The sequence below is a fragment of the Mus caroli genome, chromosome 10 (genome assembly GCF_900094665.2).
Source record: "Mus caroli chromosome 10, CAROLI_EIJ_v1.1, whole genome shotgun sequence".
In the NCBI taxonomy this organism is placed as follows: Eukaryota; Metazoa; Chordata; class Mammalia; order Rodentia; family Muridae; genus Mus; species Mus caroli.
The window spans coordinates 86,144,869-86,160,819 of record NC_034579.1 but is presented as its reverse complement, the minus strand read 5'-3'; the positions used below and the strand labels follow the sequence as shown (position 1 = coordinate 86,160,819).

General features: G+C 42.6%; 1 long non-coding RNA gene across 1 annotated transcript; it reads right to left on the bottom strand.

Annotated features, from left to right (window-relative positions):
- Positions 1–1,220: 1,220 nt before the first annotated feature.
- LOC110302879 lies at positions 1,221–9,417 on the bottom strand. The gene is made up of 3 exons (XR_002378872.1): positions 9,264–9,417; positions 8,044–8,109; positions 1,221–1,714 (listed from the first exon to the last, which is right to left on the bottom strand). It is a non-coding gene; the product is annotated as an uncharacterized LOC110302879 (long non-coding RNA).
- Between the last annotated feature and the right edge of the window lie 6,534 nt (positions 9,418–15,951).

Here is a 15,951-nt window from a genome sequence, read left to right as displayed (position 1 = left end):
TCAGTTGCTCCTTCTATTAAATTTCAGTCAATGTAAATCGTATTAACAATACAACTAATGGTGGAGACGTCTATGAATAGATAATACAGTGGTCTTTATTTTGTATTTCTATTCTTTCCATAATAATTTTCAGGTAGGTGAGTTGTGCAGGAATCTTCCCTTAAGGAATACTGGTTTGCATCGTGTTACTCTGGCTCTCTCATCTCTAATATAAAAGCCATGCTAGCTCTCATTTTGCTGCTGATTAAGTATGAGAAAGTGTCTTGTCTCCTTACTAGGTCCCAAATGAATAAGTATATTCGTGTAAAAGAAAGCGTTTTAAAGCCTACTATACTTGAGCTATGATGCTCCATGCTGGGCTTCAATAAAGTATGTCAGGTTTTTTTCTTTTTTAAATAAGGAGTTTGGTACTAGAGCAATTTGATCTGGAAATCTATGAAAAAGGAAAACAAGCTGGAAAAGTGTCTCAGTAATAAAAAGGGAAAAGATTTAATTTCATAACTTTCTCATGAGCCTTGGTATTAAGATTTTTCCCATAAAGAATATTTTTGAGTACCATGCATTCTTTTCCATAGGTTTGTTCTGCATGTATGTGTGTGTGCTTGCCTATGTGTGTCCATGTCTCCTTCAAATGTTTCTCCTCTCTCCTTCCCTCCCTCCCTCCCTCTCTTCTTTTTTTCTCCTCTCCTGTTCCTTTTGCCTTCATTCAGTTCTGAACTTGCAGTCACTCTGAAAGCAGTCCCCACTGTCTGGTCTCCTGTCACTCAGCTCAGCTCAGGGAAGAACCTGCTGGGGAAGAGTGAGTCTGCTGAGGATCAGTAGAGCATGAACTATCCCAGCTACAGCCGCCCTACTCCTCCCAAGCCTGCAGCAAGGGAAGATTTAATGAGAGAGGAGGGGCTTCTGGGTCTGAGGAACAAGAGGTTGAAGTCAGAGCTGACAATACCTTTTTTAAAAAGGAATTATTTATTTTTCTTATGCATATGAGTACATTGCAGCTGTCTTTAGACACACCCATAAGAGGGCATCAGATCCCATTACAGATGGTTGTAAGCCACCATGTGGTTGCTGGGAATTAAACTCAGGACCTCTGGAAGAGCAGTCAGTGCTCTTAACCTCTGAGCCATCTCTCCAGCCTCCCTTGACAGTACTTTTTAAAAAGGGAATCATGAGGAGAAATCAAGAGATAAGTTTCATTAAAATAAGTAAGCAAGGACCATGATGTTAACATTATTTTATTTAATTAGAGGTAGCGAGTTGCTTTACAACACCAGCCAGATTAAAGGGGAAATAAAGCCAGGAGAGTAAGTTAGATATTACTATCCCTCACTGAACGATTTTAATTTGTCTCCGAAAAGCCCTGTCACTTAGCGAAAAGCCATTAAATAAAACAATTTTCCATTAGTTTTAATTGGAAAAAGTTGTGATGCATTCCACCCAACCCAAATCACCCCAAACAATATTCATGAGCAGAAAAATATTATCAATTGAGCAATATGAGGGAGTATTACTAATGAACAATTTGAAATGAGTACTGTCTCTACAAAGCAGATACCGGTAATGGAAGTTTAGTGTAATGAAAGCTACTCAAGCAGCAAGGGAGACGATGGGTGGAGGAGGAGGCTGGAAATGAGCATCGGGAGGATGGGGAGTGTCAGGTGATGAGTTTCCCTTCACAAGATCTTCTAGGATCATAGGTTTTCCTGCTACCAAGCTGTGAATAACGAAGTGATAGCACATTAAAACAACAACAACAACAACAACAACATCAAAACAAACAAACCAACCCACATAGCTTTACAGTAACAATCTAGCTAAGTCAGAGATCATCTAGCATAGTAAAAAACTATAGATGATGCTTTCTCATCACTTCTCCACCTGGAGGATGAATGCAAAGAAGAGCTCTTGAAGCTTATCCAAACATACTTTGCTACACAACCCATTCCAGATACTATTCTAAGTCAACTGCTGCATTGAGTATTTTGGTGGGGTCTGACTTTCCCCAGGACTAGAACATCATAGCAGCTATTCAAACCGTTAGTTGATATGTGGATGAAAATATAGACAGACCAGAAAAAAGTACACATTCAAACGTGACAGTTGTTCATGAACATGTGTGGTCAAGGTCTTTAACTCAACGTCTGTAGTGTGAATGCTTATAGAGGGGTGTGTGTGTGTGTGTGTGTGTGTGTGTGTGTGTGTGTGTGGCATCCATGGTAAAAAGTCAGGATATTCCCTAGAATTCACTTGTTCAATCTTTTTTTAACTGACAGAAAAGTGTGCATGTGTGTGTGTGTGTGTGTGTGTGTGTGTGTGTGTGTGTGTGTGTGTGACAGATGATACATTACTTAAGAAAACTTAAATGGAAGTTGACAACATATGTGCCTGGGAGATACTTGGAAATCTCAAAGTATCATTCCAATATTAAATCTCAAGAGTGTCTCTGAAAGACTGGACAGCTTCTGTAACCAGGCATGGTCTCCAATGGAGGGATTAGGACACCAACCTGGCCACAAAACTTTCCACCTACAGCTTGCCCTGCCTGCAGAGGGTCCTGGGACCAGAGCCTAGCAGAATTGTCATTGAAGAGACCCGAGACACTTCATCTAGCAACAGATGGGAGCAGATCCACAGTCCCACCGCCACCCGTTAGGAGGAGCTCAGGGAGTCGTGCACCGGGAAGCAGAGGAAGGATCAGAGGCACCAGACAGGTCAGGGACACCATGAGAACATGGCCCACATAATCAACTGACTGGGACTCGTGGACTTAGAAGAGATTAGGGAGTCTGATGGGGTCTGACCTAGGTCCTCTGCATATATGTTATGGCTGAGTAGCTTGGTGTTCTTGTGAGATTCAGTGGGAATAAGGGTTGTTTCTGATTCTTTTGCCTACTTGTGGGACTCTTTTCCTCCTATTGGGTTGACTTATCCAGGCATTATGTGATGTGCCTGGTCTTGTTATAGCTTGTTATTCCATGTTTGGTTGATGTCCCTGTGAGGTCTACTTTTTTCTGAGGGGAAATAGAGGGAGTATATGTATCTCGGGAAGAGGAGATAGAGAGAAAGAGAGACCAGGAGAAGAGGAGGGAGAGGGAACTACAGTCAGGATATAATATATGAGAGAGAAGAAAGAGTTTATATTTAAAGACAACAAAGATAGAAGTATTTAAAGGAAAGTCGCATTTATGGGAGAGGTAGCTAGAAAGAACACTACCAGCTGAGGTGAGGTCCCTATGCAAACTTAAAGCATATGTTCTCAAATCATATGTACAGAAAAGAGTTGACAGTAATATAATGCTGGTTTTCTAAATTTTCGTCCTGGAGGGAGACACCTTTACCAACCAAGATTTTCTTCATAGTTATAATTTTATCTTACAATATGATAACCCTACTTATTTTTAGTCATTTTTTAATAGTTTCTCAAACTAATCAATTCACACTAATCCTTGTGTCCAAGAGGCATATTTGGGGTGACATATTCCTACTCTTCTCAATGCTTTTGATTATATCAATACTTATTAGCCTTCTCATAAGATGAAATGGTTTAGACATATCTCTTTTAAGGTTAAGAAGTTCCGGTCCACTTCTGGGTTTTGAACATTTACCAATCCCCACCCTGGAAATCTCCACCCTGGAAAACTCTGCCCCCAAGAAACCCTACATAAGCCTACCTCCTGCTCAGTTCTTGGCTGCTTTTTCTGAGCAGATACAGTCATGCCCTTGTGTATTTCCCAATAAACCCCTTGTGTGAGGTTTGTTGTGCTGTGTGACTTTGTGGTATTTCTTGGCTCCCGACTACCAGGATGCCTTTCCCTTCAGAATTGCAATACTTGTATTGGGGAACCCTTCCCTCTCAGGGCTATAACACATCTCTAAGGGTTTATTTTCAGGTTTTTAAAAAGTCTCTGTGTTTCTCCTATGGGACTGCAAACCCCTTCAGCTTCTTGGGTACTTTCTCTAGCTCCTTCATTAGGACACTGTGCTCCATCCAATGGATGGTTGTGAGCATCCACTTCTGTATTTGTCAGGTACTGGTAGAGCCTATCAGGAGACAGCTATATCAGGCTCTTGTTGGCATCTACAATAGTGTCTGGGTTTGGTGGTTGTATATGGGATGGATTCCCAGGTAGGGTAGTCTATGAATGGTCCTTCCTTTAGTCTCTGCTCCATACTTTGTAACTCCTTCCATGGGTATTTTGTTCCCCCTTCTAAGAAGGATTGAAGTACCCACACTTTGGTCTTCTTTTTTCTTGAGTTTCATGTGTTTTGCAAATTGTATCTTGGGTGTTCTGAGCAACAATATGAACTAACCAGTTCCCCCAGAGCTCCCTGAGACTAAACCACCAACCAAAGAAAACACATGGTGGGACCCATGGCTCTAGCTGCATATATAGCAGAGGATAGCCTAGTCGGTTATCAATGGGAGGAGAGGCCCTTAGTCCTGTGAAGGTTCTATGCTCCAGTATAAGGGAATGCCAGGGCCATGAATCAGGAGTGTGTGGGTTGGTGAGCAGGGGGAGAGGGAGGGGAGAGGAGATTTTTGGAGGGGAAACTAGGAAAGGGGATAACATTTGAAATGTAAATAAAGAAAACACCTAATTTTTAAAAAAAAGTGAAAAAGATTCACCACCACCCCCAGTCTCAATATCATTAAAAAAAAAGGCTCTGTGTATGTTCATTTATATGTGTGTGCTTTTCTGTGTGTACCTGCATGTGAGTACATATACTCTAAGAGGCCAGAAGAAGGCGCTAGGTTCACTGGCACTCATTTTACAGGTATTTGTTAGCTAACCAATGTGACTGCTGGGAACTCCAGTCTTCTGTAAGAACATCCCCTCAACAGTGGAGCCAACTCTCCAGACCCAAAGATACATCTACCTCTCAACCATACGGATTGCCTTACTGCATATTAAAATAAGTGATAAATACTGATAATTAAAATAACGATAAAGTGCTATTTCAGAGTCCCATGGCAACTCTTGAGTTCCCTGGGCAGAAAGTAGGTATCAGTCCTCTTGCCTTCTTCTCTGCCTACCTGAGAGCCTGGATGTGACAGAATCTTTGCCACACTGTATCTGAAAACTTTACAGATACACGGATGAGTCTAGACCACAGCTCTCCCCAGTTGGTATGTGTAACCCTGGCCTTTTCTGCTTCCCCATACCTTTACCAGCTGGGCCTTCCATTTGGTTGTGACATAAGGAATATTTATTTGGCCTTTGCCCCTAATTCCCAGTATAGAATTCCTAAACAAATACAATGTCATGAGTGAAGGGGGTCCAGAAAAGCCTCTTTAGTGGTTTGCAGAAAGCTATTCACTTTTCAGTTGCCCCTTAGATAGTTTTATGTTGTGACACCTGGAGGGTAGAGGGTAGTCAGGGGAGCCGATGTGTGCCTACCACTTGGAGAATGTTCAGCTCCAAGTCCCAACCTCCAGGGGAGGAAAAGATGCTGGAGACTGAGTTCAGTCCCCAGTAGCTAATGAGTTAGTGACTTGGGTAAGCAAATCTTCATAAGAATCCTAAGTAATGAGACCTGGAGTGCATCCGGTTTGGTGAGCTGGTTGAGGTGCTAGGAGAAAGCATGGACGGAGACAGCACAAAAGTTCTGTCTGTCCTTTACACAGTGCCCTGTGTGCCTCTTCCTTTTGGCTGACTGGCTTCAGCCTTTGCAATAGCCTCTTGAATAAACCAATACATGTAAATTATGACTCATTATAGCTAGTTATTAAGCATCAAGAAAGGTTGTGGTCATCTTTTATTCGTAGGCAGGTGGCCAGAAATCCAGGTGACAACCTGGGTTGTGCTATTGGTGTCTGAATCAGAGGGCAGTCTTGTGAATGCCGAACCTGTGCTGTGTGCACCGATTCCAGGAAATTATCATCAGGATTGAGTTAAGTGGCAGGATAGCCACTTGTCCTCAGAGAGCTGGGAGATTGCTTGGTGTGAGAGCGTGCCATGCATTTGAGAAGTTTTGTGAGTAGAGGAAAACAGTTTTCCTTTATGGGTGCTCTGGGTGGTTACAAAAGCCAGAATGGCTTTGCTTGGAATTTCATCTGCACGGAGAAGACTCCAGAGAAAAACAAAGCTTTGCACTTTGTATTCTCATTCCAAGACCTGAGCATCTCATGGCAACGATTAGATCCAGGGAAATTTCCATCAGATTGCCTGAACTCAGCATGTCAGACTCTGAAACCACCACCTCCTTCTGTATACTCCGTTATTACATTCCCTATCTAGGAAACATAATTATGGTACTTTTAATTGTCACAGCCAAAAAGTTAATGTATCATTCATTCTGAACCCATTCTTGCTTCTTTATCCCTTCAATAACTTGACTTCTGTTGATTGCACACTACAAGAAGCTGTGTTACTGGCACATATGTAAGCCTATCTGCTCCATGCTCAAAACCAATGTCCAGGAGATGAGTCAGTGGGGGGGAGGGGGATCATGTTTATTCAAAGACTGGGCCCCTGAGATATTGGGTCAGGGTCTATTATTCTTTACCAAAAGACCATCATGGGGAATCTAGAATGCAAAAAAAGCAAGGTTTTCATAGGAAAGGAGTTATTGTGGAGAAAGGAGAATGAAGGCTGTGTGTTTGCTGAGGATCTTCATCATCCAAAGGTATGCATCTCTACTCTCCCCTCTTTGGCTAGAAGATAACATTCAACCTTGACTTCTTAGAGCCCACTCCTAGAATTCTTTAGATCATTGCAATACTTTTGTATACATTAAGTCTCACAGTAATTTCTATGCTTTGTTAGATGACCTATGTAACAACTAGAAGCAGGAGGGAGTTCTGTCTTCAAATGTTATCTGAGAGTCCCAGATGTTCTTGAGGGCTGGGGGGGGGGGGATGTGACACATATAAAGATTATTTAGCAGCTACCATCTATTCATTTGGGTTCATGCAGCTTCTCTTCAGGATTAGAATTCCAGGCGACCAGAAGAGAAGCCAAAAGACAGTTGTCAAAGCGGTGGTCACTGCTTGAACACCAACATTCTCTTTTCTCCTCCAACCTCGATTGCCTTTGTATGGAGAATAGAATGCAGGAGACCAGTCAGAAGGTGGTTGTCATTGTGGAGTGACTGGTCCTGCCACAGCAAGTCTGTATATTCTGTTCTTCTGTAGCTCACTAATCCTGTCATTCCTACGATAAATGTTCACCCTTTAATGAAATATATTCAATAATGTACTAAAGATCTACTCTTCTCAGACACTGCTTGAGGTATTAGGACTTTAGCAGTCAACCAAACAGACAAAAGGGAAGACTCAAAACATTTGTCATGGAAAAACGAAAAACATCCTGTTCTCATAGGTTTCATCTTGCAGGAAGAGAAGACAAGAGATGCATTACCTAGGGTAACTGTTAGTTTTATTACAAGGTAACATTAGAAGCTATTGTAAGCAAAGCTAAGAGGTAGGATGAGCATATGGCAAAGAAAGATAGAATTTTTTTTTGATAGTTTAGTTTGGGAAGATCAAATCACAGATGTGTGATTTTGGTGGAATCTTGAGAGATGTAAAATTGTGAGATATGCAGATTCTAATGGGAAAGTATTATGCAAGGGGAAGATTAGGCAGAAAGACCTAGAAGTGAATCGCATCCTGCTGTTTCCCACTGGTTGGAGCACAATGGAACCGACAAGCAAGTCAGAGCAGTAGCTGAGGTGTAAGAGAGCTGCTGGGAGCCAGCTCCTGTCAGAAAGACTGAACATCAAGGGCCTCGACTTCTGCTTCTCTGAGATGTAAGGCCTTTGGTGGTTCTGGACAGATGTCGTGATCTGAGTTACATTTTAACTAGAGCAGACTGGCAGCTCAGCTGAGACTGGACTGTGGGAGGATCAAGAAGCGAGAAGCTGCTAAGAGGCTTCTGATAAAGTTCTCCTCCAACTCAGAATTCTCCAGTGGCTTCCTGGTGTGAATCTGAATAGCTTCTAAGGTTAGCTATGTTTTGGAACCTTCTACCATTGGCTTGATCTCTTGCTACACTTGCTGCCTACCCCCCTCACTGACTTGCATAAAGGGCAGCCTGGTACCTGCCTCTTGAGTCTGCAGATCACAATGGGATTCTGCCTCCTCCTTAAAGGCATCTTCTCTTTCCCCTGGGGTTAGATAGACAATCCAACACTTGTTTCCTTGGTATCATGGTTTGATTTGCCCCCACCACCTGAATGTATGCTTTCTGGGATTAAAACTCTGCTTTCTTCTTGTATAGCTTCTAAATTGAAGGAGAGAATACATGGTACATTAGCGACCGGGGACAGACCTCAGATGGTACAGGGACTGCCTTCTCAGCATGAGAACCTACATTCACCATCCCACCCTCAACCCCCAGGACTCAAGGAAGCATGTTTTAAAACCCAGATAGTGTGGTATGCATTTGTAATGCCAACACTAGAGAAGCATGAGGCAGGGAGACTCCTAGGATTTGCTGGCCAGCTAGCTGGCCCGACCTATTTGGTGAGTTCCCAGTCTTACAAAAGGGAGTGGGGGCCATATCTGAGGTTATCCTCTGGGGTCCACATGCCCATGAACTCATGTCTATCTGCACCCACAAGAACATAACATGCAATGAACAAGTATGCACATAAATAGGTAGACACAAATAATACAAAATAGTTCAATTTGTTGCTTTGCTCTGCTAATGTCTTCTCTCTCCATCTTAAAAAAAAAAAAAAGTAAATTCCTTTCCGTATCCATTCTGTGCTGGCGTTCTCCTAGGAATGAGCATGTCAGGAACAAAGAAGCCATAGAGGAAGTCATGCCTTCTGCCCCTGCCTGACGCCCTGTGGTTCTTTAGCTGTGCGTTGGTCTTGTGAGGGAAACGGTCATCCAGGGTCTGTAGACCAGCATTTCATCTCATGGTTAGACCGAGTACTTGCTTTCACTTCAGTTTTCAAAACTACTTTTGTTAGGTCTTAAGAAATGCCTTTTCTTTAAATCTCGCACACCATTACCCCCAGCCCCCACCCCCCGAACACAGGGTTGTAAGATATTTGCTCTCAGCTGTTTCTGTGTTTCAACTTGCTTATTGAAAACCCCTCTACAGAGAATGGGGTCCGCGTCATCTCCTGCACCATACGTATATTAAGAACATTCATTAGGAAACTCTTCTGTCTCATCACGTCGATCATTAACAAAAGCTGTTAACTAACAGCAGAGTGGAGTGGAGTGTTGTCCTGGGGCAGGGCTAGCAGACACCTCTATCATATGACATGTTCTACCTGTTCTTGGTTTCCGGGTCACCAAGCCTTACCTTACAGCTTTTATCGAGTGCTGGAATCTAAAGCCAATCCAAGGTAAACTCGCTTTGTAAGACTTTATTAGATGTGTATTAAGTACTTCATCGAAATTAGGTTGGCTTACGCCTGACTCTTCTCTCTCTTTTATTAATCATGCAGTCCTCATTCCCGTTTGAAAAAAAAGAAAGAAAGGAAGAAAGCAATTAGGTTGTCTCAGCTTGAGTCTGTCTCAAAATCCAGCCTGCTCATGGCCCCCGGTTCTATTGTAATCTAACCGCCTACAGATGCCACCCTTCCTCCTCACTGCTGTCTTGCATCTGTGAGATCAGTACACATCAGCTTCCAGGGAGGCTTCACACCTCCTTGAGCCACAGTCGCTTTAGACAGAAAGTTCCATCTGATTCATACTGCTTAGAGCTGGGAGTCACCCTCGAGGCATTCAATTGTGTGGTCTTCATGAAACCCCTGTCTCCTCAAGATTGCCTAAGGGACCGCAAGGCAATGACAGTGTGGAAGTACAGAGGGACAAGTTTGCTCTGCTTTAGAGAGCAACATAGATCTTGTCTGTCTGGGTGTGAGGGTCCCACATAAAGCCACAGCAGTTGCTTTTGTGTAAGTTGCAGGAGGTCACCCCTCTTGTAGCTTTGTGTAACATTTGACTTTGCATGGTTTTTTGTTTGCTTTTAAATTTAGTTATTGTAAGTGTGTATTCAGTTGTGTGCAAGTGCACACATGTGCGTGGCAACTGGAGGACAGCTTCCGGTGTGATTCCTCAGGTGCTCGTCTCGAGCATGCCAACCTTTTGGTTCTTTCTGGTGAATGGGCATTCTTGTCTTGACCATGCACAAAGAAAAATGAGTTTATCCCATAAGCCTTTGCCAAGCCCGAGCTCTCTGTAGAAGATGAAAGCAAGCATCAACCGAAAGCACACATACGTGAGCTTCCAGGTAGTAGGAAGCACCTTGAGGAAGGATGCGGTGGGATAAAGGGACAGAGCACAGGATTCGAGCAATGCTCTAGGTCCTCCATAGGAGGATGATCCCTCGGAGTGGGAAATTGGCCTTTCTATTTGTAAATTTATTTTTTAATTAATTTTTGTACTATATTTTGAATATAGTTTGATCCTATTTATTTATGATATCATGATCAAATATATTTTGGCCATATTCTTCTCCTTTCCCAACTCCATCCTATGGACATTTGTTATGCTATGAAGTTTAACAAATGAAACTAATGTGGTCCCCTTTCTTGGCTAGTATTGAGCGTTGACTTAATAATGTTGATGGTAGAATACACAACAGACAGACACACAGCAGTGTCTTCCTTGAAAAACGTAGCAAAGGGAGAGCAGGGTGTACGCAAACAGGCAAGACATGCAAGAAGATATGTTTCCTGCTCTGGAGGAGCTTGGAGTGGAGAATATACTTTTATTTATTTAATTTTTTTATACTACTGAAAGATCCAGCAATACCTCTTGTGATGGTTTGTATATCCTTGGACCAGGGAGTGGTACCATCTGGAGGTGTGGCCCTGTTGGAATAGGTGTGACTTGATTGGAATGGGTGTGTCACTGTGGGTGTGGGCATAAGATCCTCACCCTAGTTGCCTGGAAGTCAGTCTTCCACTATCAGCCTTTGGATGAAGACATAGAACTCTCAGCTCCTTCTGCGCCATGCCTGCCTGGATGCTGTCATGCTCCCACCTTGATGATAATGGACTGAACCTCTGAAACTGTAAGCCAGCCCCAATTAAATGTTGTTTTTTATAAGACTTGCCTTGGTCATAGTGTCTGTTCACAGCAGTAAAACCCTAACTAAGACACCTATCCTGGGCATATATCTAGAAGATGTTCCAACTAGTAAGAAGGACACATGCTCCACTATGTTCATAGCAGCCTTATTTATAATAGACAGAAGCTGGAAAGAACCCAGATGTCCCTCAACAGAACAATGGATACAGAAAATGTGGTACATTTATACAATGGAATACTACTCAGCTATTAAAAACAATGGATTTATGAAATTTTTGGACAAATGGATTTATCTGGAGGATATCATCCTTAGTGAGGTAACCCAATCACAAAAGAAGTCATTAACTATGCACTCACTGATAAGTGGATATTAGCCCAGAAACATAGAACACCCAAGATACAATTTGCAAAACACAAGAAAACCGAGGATATACTTTTAAAATAACTGTAATTTTTTTTTAAGGAAAATAAAAGTTCAGAGGTCCTATAGGACACAATTACATCTGGCAAGAGATTGGTGAGGGGAAAGTATGCCCCAGGGAAACACAGGGGAGCACATGGTGTACTTGCTACGCTGTAGGTGGGGATCAGGAACGGCTCAGAGATGTGGACACTCCCCTGTCCTGCCCCCGGCTGAACTTATTGTTAAATAGATAAATAAATAAATAAGACTGACTTGCCATATAGAAAATTACGCCTGAGATAGCAAAGAAATTTCTGATGTCTCTTTCTTTTCTCTCGTATGTTAGTTAGTAGGTTGCAGTCAGCTGCGGTGGGTGTGGCTTGTCTAGTGATGTCTGAAAACTGTCAGGAGGCACAGGTTTCTTTTACCCTTGGCTTAGGGCATTGTGGCTGAGACGCTTATTACATAGCCAGCCACATGAGAAAGAGGAGGAAGGACTGAAGAGGGTGTACTGGATTCATTTCAAGGTTTCTAAAAGGTCCCACATGGTGCTTACACCTCACTTCAGTGCCCGTAGCTCATTCCATGGCCAGTAACCTGGACTATGGAAAAATGCTTCCCTAACCCATTCTGTTATGCAGACACACCGCGGGCAAACTGAGCTGTTAGCCAGCTACCTTTCTTTACTTCCTCAAAAGATGCGAATGAAGGGTTGGGGGTGTAACCCGTAGCATGGACAAGGAGGATGTCACTCAAAGTGTTTGCCTCGCATGCCCAAAGCCCTAAACTCAAACTCAGCGCTAAAACTATATGAATCGATATATACATAAGAAAATATGGATAAAATTCCTGCTGTGTATACAGCACAATTCACCGAGTGTCCCACTGGATAAGAAACACTCAGGACACTCAGGAACTTAATTTTTCTTTGTGGGGATTGCTGAAAAGTTATGGAATTCAAGAGCTGCGTTAACACCGCATGCAGTGCAGAGGTAGCCCGGGTGAGTGGCATCCCAGGGACTCATGGGAGATGTTTTAGATAGGGTGAAGGATGCGTGCTGCAAGCCAAGGGAGAGGAGAAAATGGAAAAGTATATGCATACATGTGTGCACATCTGTGAGCATGCGCGCACGCAGTTCTGGAGGAAGGTTCCAGATACAAAGGAGTACCTTGAGCTAACTGGACAGTGGGTTTCAGAAGATATGGCAGCCTGGGGTAGGTACTTCTATCCAGGATATCGTGTCATTTTTAAGAAAGCAGAAAGAAGCATTGAAAATGAGATTTTTTTAAAGACTCTGAATATAGGGGTTTGGGGTGTGTGTGGGAGCTTAACAGGTTAAAGCAATTACCTCCAAGACTGATGATCTGAATGTAACCCCAGGACTCACGTGGTGGAAAGGGAGAACCAGTTCTAAAAGTTGTTCTTCGACGAACACAAGCACCATGTCTCAAAAGTAACCTTCTGTTCTCCCCGTCCCCCAACAATGTCAAATATGAAAAGGTAGGACTCTTTAAAACCAATTTTATCATTCACTGAGGTTTGACTACTGCAGGGCCCCCCAATATCAAATGGGGGAAATCAAGAATGTAACTTGAACACGCTCACAGAACTCTACACCCCCAAAGATGCTGTCATAATTAAGAATTTTTTGTTTCTCTTAATGGAGTTTGATGGTCTTAGTTTATCAGCAACCTTTGAATTGAATTAACAACACGAAACTAATTAATCTCGGTATTACCCCAGCAATCCACTTAGAAGCCGCGTGCAAAATTTAATTAAGTCCCTTCGCCTTTTCTGAAGCATGCGCACTCTGGGAGTCTCCGGTTGCAACTGAGAATTGGGTAGCTTGAAGAAAAGGCGTGTCGTGTTTTTCAAACCGAACTTTTGAAATTAGATAATGGGTTTCAGAATCCTCCCCAGGTTTGGGAAGTTGGACTCTGAAAGCGGCAAACAAAGACCCTTGCTGAACTAATTAGCCCTTCCAACTCCCTCACTTCCCAGATCGGAGCCTGGGTCTGCGCCTCTGCTTCCTTGGCTGTAGTCTGTTGCCAGAACACTACAGCTTGGGCTGTTTCCTGAATGCTTTTCTCAGGCTCATCTTTGCCTAGTTTCTGGCGTGTTCCATGCTGTCAGTCTTATTGATTAAAACTCTTGGTGGATTCCAGGACCTTCTTGCCCTATATTGTCACAGATCCACTTAGAATGGATTTTTCTCTTTTTTGTCAGTCCTCTGTTTCTCGGTTGGCAGAGCAGATGCAGAGCAGGTGGCTCTCAGGCTTCAGATGGAAGGCTGTTGTGGTGACGTGGCGGGGATAAATGGTGGCATCCCATGCTCTGTTTGTTTTCTTGTCTCTTTGCACTTTTATTTATCTTTAAAACAAAACAAAACAAAAAAACCTTGATAGCCCTAAATGGATACTGATAATTCACATAAGTAGCATTTGTGGGTGTTAATGGAGAACTATTTGACAGGGGTAAGAAACTAAGGCTTCGAGTGTCAGGAGCCATTGTGAGAAAAAGGTGTGGCGTGCTACATAAAAATGGACAAACCTTGGGGATTCTGGGTGCCGTTTCTGTACTTGGTTTCCCACCCCTTCGTCTCCCTCCCAGTCTTTGATGCTTGAAAAAGGTTCAGAGAATTCGGTGGGTTTTGCCTTCCGCTCTTCGAGTCTGAGAACTAGAGCGTTTCCTCTTGGATCCGGTCGGCTTCATGGACACACGGGGATTTCAGGTCCGGGTCAGTCTCAGAACTCTCGTTCAGAATGCAGGGATAAAGACCATCTCTCCTTTGCTACACAACATATACAAAGTGAACAAACCTGTCTATTCTTCTGAGCTGGGCATGCCTCAGAGCTTAGCGGAGACAGCTTACCCAGGGCAGTTCCCCTTCTACATAGCTCTCATCCCCTCGGGACCAACACGCAAGGTAGAGGCACCCGAGGGAAGAGATGTTGCTCACGGATTTCTTGAAGTCATTACTGGTATATCATTTCTGCCTTACTCTGTTGACCTGAGCAGATCCCTTGGCTACATCTAAAGGCCTTTCTGAGGGACGAAGTAAGAAGTCACATGGTGAAAGGGAGTTTAGAAAAGGGAGAAGTGGAAAACTGAGAACCATATTGCAGTCTGCTCTGATCACTGACGCAAGAGCCAAGCTCTGATAGTTAACGCAATCTCTATAGTTAGGGATGTCAGGCCTGGGGTAGCAGTAGTTAGACCAAAGGCAGGTGTGGTGACTCGTGCCTCCTTATAGGCAGGAGGTTCGTGGGTTTGGACTACATGATTAGTTTGTTTCACGCTGGGCTGAGCTACACAGCAGAACACTGTTTTCTAGAGCAGAAAGAAACAAAACAACCACATAGCCAGTTGGTATACTAGGTGTGGCGACCAGGTGAAACCTAGGTGAATTGAGCTAACCTGTCTACATTTACGTAGATTTTTGGTTTAGTGAAGAAGTGGAAATTTAACTTTGGCTTGCTGTGTGGCTTCTATGCCAACTGAACTCTCCTTAGGCATGAATTAATCAGATGTTTGATTTAAAATATTTATCTTCCCAGCATATACTATTCATTTAGTGGTTATGAAAAACAGTCATTTCTTTGTATACAAAAAAAAAGGACGTTGTATTTATAGAGCTATACTGCCATTTTGTGCATGAGTGTGTTCACTGGGAAAGGCACTGGGACTTTATATCTAACTGATTTGGGGGTAATGTTGCATATTTTCTTGAGATTATATGTGTAATAATTTTTAAACTTATTTTTGTCCCATTGATAATTTTATACATGAGTAATGTATTGATCTCATTCTACCTATTCACCCCCTTGTTCCAACTCCTCCCTCTCTTCCCCAGCTCTTTCTCCAATCCAAGATCTCTTCTTCTGTAATTAGTTACATACTATGCATGTGTAGTTGTGTGTGTGTTGTATGCACATACAACCCACTTAGTTCATTTAGTGTTGTGTATATGTACATATGTTCTATCTTAAAGTATGTCAGAAACTGTTTTTACTATATTCTACTATACCAATTTTATCATTTAAATTAATATTGCCCTGGCCTGTGAATCCCTGCAGGTTAATAAAAAAATGCTGTTTTTAAAAACAACTGTGTGTGGTGGCATGCATTTTCAATCCCAGTTCTTATGAGGCAGAGGCAGCAGAGATCTCTGTGCATTTGAGGACAGCATGATCTACATAGTAACTTTTAGCCTAGCAAGAGATATACCATGAGATGCTGATCCTGTCTTAAATAAAAGCAGTCTTAGCAAATTTTATGACCACCCCCATACCTAGCACAGTGCCTGGATCAAGGTAAGGGCTACAATGAAAGTTATTGTTTCTTTTTGTTTAATTTCTGTTTATGTTGTGCTGGATTTATTACAGGTTCATCTTTTACTTTCTTCAGCTCCTTCTGTGATGTCCTTTTCTTTTATTTATCTCCTTTTCTGCTTTAGAAAAAATGCATTTTCTTTCTTTCTTTTTTTTTTTTTTTTTTTTTTTTTTAGGGTTTTTCTACTGAAACGCCACAGACCAGCCCAGAGTTAAT